This window comes from Engraulis encrasicolus, chromosome 8, assembly GCF_034702125.1.
Source record: "Engraulis encrasicolus isolate BLACKSEA-1 chromosome 8, IST_EnEncr_1.0, whole genome shotgun sequence".
NCBI lineage: Eukaryota > Metazoa > Chordata > Actinopteri > Clupeiformes > Engraulidae > Engraulis > Engraulis encrasicolus.
In genome coordinates this window covers 55,344,901-55,352,400 of record NC_085864.1, presented here as the reverse complement: position 1 = coordinate 55,352,400, position 7,500 = coordinate 55,344,901, and positions in this window count along the sequence as shown.

Sequence of the window (7,500 nt, the reverse complement as noted above, 5' to 3'; positions counted from 1 at the left end):
AATAATAATCACTCGCACGAGTAGCCTACCAACATTTTCATTTATGCATATTCAATTACTTATTTTTTAATCACAAAACTGCCGTTTGCATGAACTGAAACGTTTCCTCTGATTGCTTACAATTTTCACAATGTCTGTTTGGTTCAAGCCCGAGTCCGACAGATATTCTATTTTTTTTGTCCGAGTCCGGCCCGGCCCGTCGGGTTCCGACCCGGCCCGTCGGGCTTCGGTCGGGTTGCCATGCTCTGACACACACACAGAGAGATAGTAGTGACCCCACACACACTCACTTCCTAGCCTGATAAAGTCACCACAAACACCCATACACTCCACACACACCCCCGCCCCTCTCCCTCCCTCTCTCACACACACGTAGTGATCGGCTGATGGGTGTGTGAGTGGTCGTTAATATGCCCACACAGCCCCTGATCTTCCACATTCTTAGCCGTGACGTGAGTGTGTGTGTGTGTGTGTGTGTGTGTGTGTGTGTGTGTGTGTGTGTGTGTGTGTGTGTGTGTGTGTGTGTGTGTGTGTGTGTGTGGTCGTTAGTGTGCGTGTGTGTGTGTTCGTTAGTATGCCTGCTCAGCCGTGTTCTTCCACTCCGGACCTGTTGTGATGTGATGTCACCATCACGGAAACTCTCGGGCCCATCACGGAAACAGGAGGCAGCCGCACACACACACACACACACACACACACACACACACACACACACACACACACACACACGGACAGGCATAGGGACGGGAGGTTGTGTTTTTTCTCACACACACACACACACACTCACTTGGGAGGTTTCACACTCGAAAGGCTCGGCGTCAATCAGTAACTATGTCGCCATGGCAACGTGCGGTAGCAGTGCGATGTCAGGCCAGAGGTCAAATGCGCACACACACACACACACACACACACACACACACACACACACACACACACACACACACACACACACACACACACTCCGCCCGGTGGCAGTGCAGTGGCTGGGACAGAGGTCACACACTCACCCCATTCTTATTCTCACACACACACACTCATACACACACACACATACACACGCACTCTGCTTTTAGGGTCGTAAACACTAACCTGTTAAGTCGAACGGCCTCCCGACCCCCTTAGTCTCTTTTCTTTTCTTTTTTTAAACACTTCCTCTTCCTCCCATCAGCCCCTGGGGGTGTCTGGCTTGATGACCTCATTAGACATGGAGTGCGTTCCAATATGTGACCTTGCCTCCTCCACTTGTGCTTGTCTCCTCGTCCCGCCTCCTGGCTCCGCCTCCGTGGAGAAAACAATAAAGTTTCCCAGCTGTCAGCCTCGCCACAACAAGTTTTGAGGGACTGTTTGTCATTCACCATCCCAAATGCAAATGAAAAAATGACATTAGAATTGTGCTTTTGCAAGATAATGAATTAATTTTCTGTCATCAGTGACGTCACCATGAGGTCACAAGCAGGCAAGTGAGCAAGGGAGGACGGAAGTCGGCATATTGGAATGCACCCATGGTGGGCGGCCGGCGGCCATTTTGTGTCCTATAGGGCAGCCAGTCGCAGCCTCTACTATCTACACTGACTGGCTGACTGAGAAACTGGGCGACCAGTGTTGCCCAAATTCCTCCGTTCCAATTGGCTGCAGCTCTGTCTACCAGGCTTGTACGAAATTCCGAATGGAAAGAATTTCAATTCAAAGTAATGCCATAATACGAACACTAGGTGGTGGTGTTCTATATACTTTCAATGGGTGGTGTAGATTAAATTCAAAGAAATTCAAGGTAATGGCACCACCTAGTGTTTGTATTATGGCATTATTTTGAATTGAAATTCTTTCCATTCGGAATTTCGTACAAGCCTGCTGTCTACCAGGCTACCCTGTTGTGGATGCGTGTGCATGTGTGCGTGCGCACGTGTGTGTTGTGCGTGTGATGCTACCTGGTTGAGCTGTGTGTGTGAAGTGCGGTGTGCTCGGGGGGTGGGGGTTGTGATGGGGTGCGTCATTATGCCTGCTGTCGGGATGGATAGGATTTCATCTTTTTCACTCTCAATTGGAACACACACACACACACACACACACACACACACACACACACACACACACACACCTACCTTGATGGGTCGGCTACTGAGACAGTCCCAAGAAAAGAGGCAGGACTTGAGTGGACACACACACATGCACACACATGATAAGGCAGTGCTGCATACATACAGTAATGAGACTGAATTTGGTGTGTGTGTGTGTGTGTGCGTGTGTGCGTGTGCGTGTGTGTGTGTGTGTGCATCAGACTCTGGACAGGCCCATTCAGTGTTTACCTGAGATACAGGAAATAAACATTCAACACACGCACGCACACACGCACACACACACACACACACACACCTTGCATTCCTATGTTGCCCTGAGATGACAAATCAACTACGCCTGGAAAGAGAAAGAGAAATTAAACGACAAAAACAAAAAAGAAAAAGAAAGAAAGGCTGAGGAGCAGATTAATTACTGTCGCACGATGTAAATGTCAATCATTTTTGTTTTGCCCCGGTTTCTCGCTTTTACTTTGATAGAAATATTATTATTATTAATTATTATTATTATTATTATTGTTACTGCAATTACGAAGATGTAAGAATACTGTAGTATCATAAAGTGGATCATTGGTTTTTGTTTTTTGTTTTTCACTAGGCTTTAGAGAACTTGCTTGTGGTTGAGAATTGCAATGTAAAGACGAAAAAACATTTGAGTAAGAATGTAAAGAAAAGAAAATAAAAATAAAAAGGGTGTGGGGGCTGGGATGGGCTGGGATGGCTGGTTGGGGTTTGGGTGGGGCTGGATTTGGGTTGGGATGGATTTGGGTGGGTTTGCTGATCTGGTTTGGGTGGGGGCTGGGTTTGGGTGGGTTTGCTGAGCTGGTTTGGGTGGGGCTGGATTTGGGTGGGTTTGCTGAGCTGGTTTGGGTGTGGGGGGGCTGGGTTTGGGTTTTGGGGTGGGGATTAGGGCTGTAACGATATTGTATCGAACCGAGAAATCGTGATACAAAGACTCACGATATTGTATCGTTATACAAGGAGGCAGTATCGTGATGCACCCTTTCAAAGTTTTGACACCCATCAGTCCAGAAAGCTACCACATGATATGAAGTGATGGTGCTTCCAAGCTTCAAATCATCATCATTATTATACTTCAACTTTTTTCAATTGTGTGTAGCCTCTTGTAACCTATTCTACCTACAACTAGTTTTATTCATAATTTTATTTTATAACATTGGCAAATGTGGAATCGTGGGGTGTATCGAACCGTAGGTCAAAAATCGTGATACGAACCGAATCGTGAGTTGAGTGTATCGTTACAGCCCTAGTGGGGTTTTGGGGTGGGACTCAACGGTTTCAGTCAACGGCCAAGGTGACCGACCGACTTTTTTTTTATTTTATTTTCCTTCCTTATGTGTTTTTTTTTTTTAGCAATTTATCACTGTGTGATACATTGTACATCATATTATTAAGCTGTATTATTCTAAATCATTATCCTCTAACAGCACCACCCACACGGGAGAAGAGACTATTACGTAGATGCCCATGCTGTTCAGCTGGCCAAGGAGTTCTGGGGCCTATTATACCAAGAAGCTGGCTCAGGAGGAAACCAGGTTAAGTTAATATTAGTGGTAAATCATCTAATAGAAGAGCCTAGAGTCCTCATTTTCTTAACAATTATCTATTAGATGAGTCCTCGTTTGCTTAAGAATGCTGGTAACCTGAATAAACAAGTTAAAAGGTAAATCATCAAATAGAAGAGGATTTCTTAAGAAAATGAGGACTGCAGACTCTTCTATTAGATGATTTACCTCTTAACTTAAAGGAGAAGTCCAGTTTTTTGAACATTAAGGCCATTTTCTGAGTGGTCTGCAATGTTTTAGAGTCCCCCTCACCGTTTATTTCATGTTTGCTGCAGTCTCTGTTATTTGGCTGATTTGGATTTGATCTCAACCAGCTTTAGAATGGCCGTCTATGAGCACCTGCAACTCTGTTCTTAAAATCACCTTAAACATTTGTTTTCGAAAGTCTACAGCTCACAAATTGGTTAGGGGTGTCCACTAGCAGTCCCTAGCAAGTTTCAAGGCGAAATATGCCTTCTGTCATGTTTTATTTGCCATTTTGTGAAAGAAAGTGAAAGTGAAAGTGAAACTTAATTTACAAATTGCTACATAAAACACACATAAAACAGGACAGATGCCATATTTCGCTACAAAAATTGTTAAGGAACACCAGTGAATACTGCTGAACACTTGGTGAGTTGCATATTCTTGAAAACAAATGTTAAAGGTGATTTTAAGAACAGAGTTGCAGGTGCCCATAGACGGCCATTCTAAAGCTGGCTGAGATCAAATCCAAATCAGCCAAATAACAGAGACTGCAGCAAACATGAAATAAACGGTGAGGGGGACTCTAAAACATTGCAGACCACTCAGAAAATGGCCTTAATGTTCAAAAAACTGGACTTCTCCTTTAACCTGGTTTACTCCTGAACCAGCTTCCTTAGTATACCCCTCTGCTGTACGCCATATATATTTTTTATTTTTTTTTGTTTTGTTTTGTTTTGTTTTTTGAGACACCTTCTCTATCATATACGTAACGAACAGATGAACACATGTTGCTTTCCTCCTCTCCTCTATTTTCAGTTCTCCACCACCTTTGACATTTCACAGGTCCCATCTTCACTGAAAGAAAAGAAAAACAAAACAAATAAAAAGAAACAATTTTGTACATAGAGTTTAAAAACATGTGTCTCTCGTGTCTCTCTGTCTTGCTTGTGTTTCTTTGTGCTGTTTGTGTGTGTGTGTGTGCATGCGTGCGTGCGTGCGTGCGTCCCTTTGGACCATAACAGTCACAGCAGGGTCACACATTTGAACAGTGGTTCTAAACCTTTTTTGAACAAACGCCCCCTGAACCTCATCCTAAGCCTCCCAACGCCCCCTTGACCTCATCATAAGCCTGCCAACACCCCCCTCAGTATTAAAAAAAGGAATTGGACTAATGCCCCCAATGACAACTAAGCCCCGCCCCCTCTCAACTGTATCCTTCTCAACGCCCGCCCTAGGACTCCCCAACGCCCCCTGGGGGGCTGTACTGCCCCCGTTGAGAAACACTACATTAGAAAAACTGTTTTAGGGCTACACAGACACTCAAACACTGGAGACCGCGTCTGGTGTTGCTGCCCTGGTAAAAGATGGTCAGTATTATAGTAGGTTGATGAATGGTGTGTTGGAAGGATGGTTAAAGGTAGGGAAGGCCTATAGCTAACCATTGCATCTGACGCCTATAACAAGTTATTTTCATTCCATTCAAAAACAAAACTAACCAAATACTTTAAGATAATTGAAAAAATAGCTAACATCTTTAAAATTTTACATTATTGAATACGGTAGCCCCTTAATGCACGCCGCCCATCCAGTGGCAGGCTGTAATGGTCATTGAAAAGCTAACTAGTACTACACTACCATAGCATAACACAGGGGGTGCATTCCAACATGCGACCTTGCATCCTCCACTTGTGCTTGTGGCCTCACCCCGCCTCCTGGCCCCTCCTCTGTGGAGAAAACGATTAAGTTTCCCAGCTGTCAGCCTAGCCAAAATATTTTGGGGGGGACTATTCTTCATTCACCATCCAGTTTGCAAATGAGAAAATGACTTAACAATTGAGCTTTTGCGAGATATTGTAATATAATGCTGTTGTCAGTGATGCCATCGTGACATATTACTTCCTGGTACGAGGCCACAAGCACAAGTAGAGGACACAAGGTTGCATATTGGAACGTACACAGGGCCTTTAGTAATGTACTATGACGTGCCAAATGTATGTAGTGGGAAAACCCACACTTTTCTTTTTGGGGAGTGAACTCACTACAGCAGTGTTTCTCAAACTTTTCCAGACAGAGGACCACTTTGTCCCCCCAAAAATGATCGGGGACCACCTATCAACTGAATTTGCAGTTCATGGGTGCTAATTTGACACTGCTAATTTTTATGCAGATCACTTACTTTTTATTCACATCATAAGCCTGTCTTATTGTGTTGAAAACATGAAAATGTTACAAATATAGCCTACTGCTAGCTTATCTTGGAAAAGTAGAAATCCCCTCGTGGACCACCTGAACTCTGTCGCGGACCACTAGTGGTCCCCGGACCACACTTTGAGAATCACTGCCCTACAGGTACAGTGCATAAGGACCCCTTGGCTCTAGAGCAGTGATTCTCAAAGTGTGGTCCGGGGACCACTAGTGGTCCGCGACAGAGCTCAGGTGGTCCTCAAAGGGATTTCTACTTTTCCAAGATAAGCAAGCTGAAGGCTATATTTGTAACATAAGTCATATTTTCACCACAATAAGGCTTGTAAATGTGAATGAAAAGTAAGTTATCTGCATCAAAAATTAACAGTGTAGAATAGCACCCATCAACTGTCAATTCAGTTGACAGGCGGTCCCTGAACATATTTGGGGGGACAAAGTGGTCCTCGGTCTGAAAAAGTTTGAGAAACATTGCTCTAGAGCCACATGTGGCTCTTTTGGGAACTGTATATGGCTCTTACTTATCTAGGGTTACCCAACCGTCCCTTGAAATACAGAATCGTCCTATATTTAAAAAATAAAAGTACAGGTTCCATATTGAGTTGAAAACAGGACATGGCAGGTTAAACTGCATTAAACTGCAGGAAATTACATCTAAGAAATACACAATTTTCGGGGGGATGACTCCCAGACCCTCACCATAATGAAGTCGACAGTTGGCAACCTATACTTACCTGTTATCAATAAAACGAATAACTTGACAGTACAGTCTAAAATTGTTGGGCTCAATTGAAATACATAATTGTATTCAGTGTTTTTAAAATGGTATGGCAGTAGTGATTTTTTTTTTTTTTTTTAAATTGTCGTTCATGGCTCTCTCCAGCAAAAAGGTTCCTGACCCCTGCCCTACAGGTATATAAGGACCCCTTGACCTTGAACAACCACAAACAAAGGAATGCAATTTACCATATTTATTACATTACATTACATTACATTGCACTTAGCTGACGCTTTCATTTTATTCAAAGCGACTTACAGTTATTATTTTTCAGGGTATTGGTTACAGTCCCTGAAGCAATGCGTAGTTAGGTGCCTTGCTCAAGGGCACTTCAGCCATGGATGGAGGAGTAGGGAGAGGTCAGGGGGGATTCGAACCTGCAACCCCTAGATTGGAAGACCAACTCTCTTACCATTAGGCCATGGCTGCCCCAGTACCCCCTTGCAACCCCCTTCATACACAGTAGGGAATATAATAATAGTGTGTCAGTGCATCAGATGCTACATCCATGTACTGTATATGTCACAGCTAGGGTTGCCAACCGTCCCTTGAAATACGGAATCGTCCTGTATTTAGAGATAAAAGTACGGGTTCCGTATTGAACTGAAACGGGACACGGGACGTTAGAATGCAGGAAATTACATCTAAGAAATTACATCTAAGAAATGCAAAG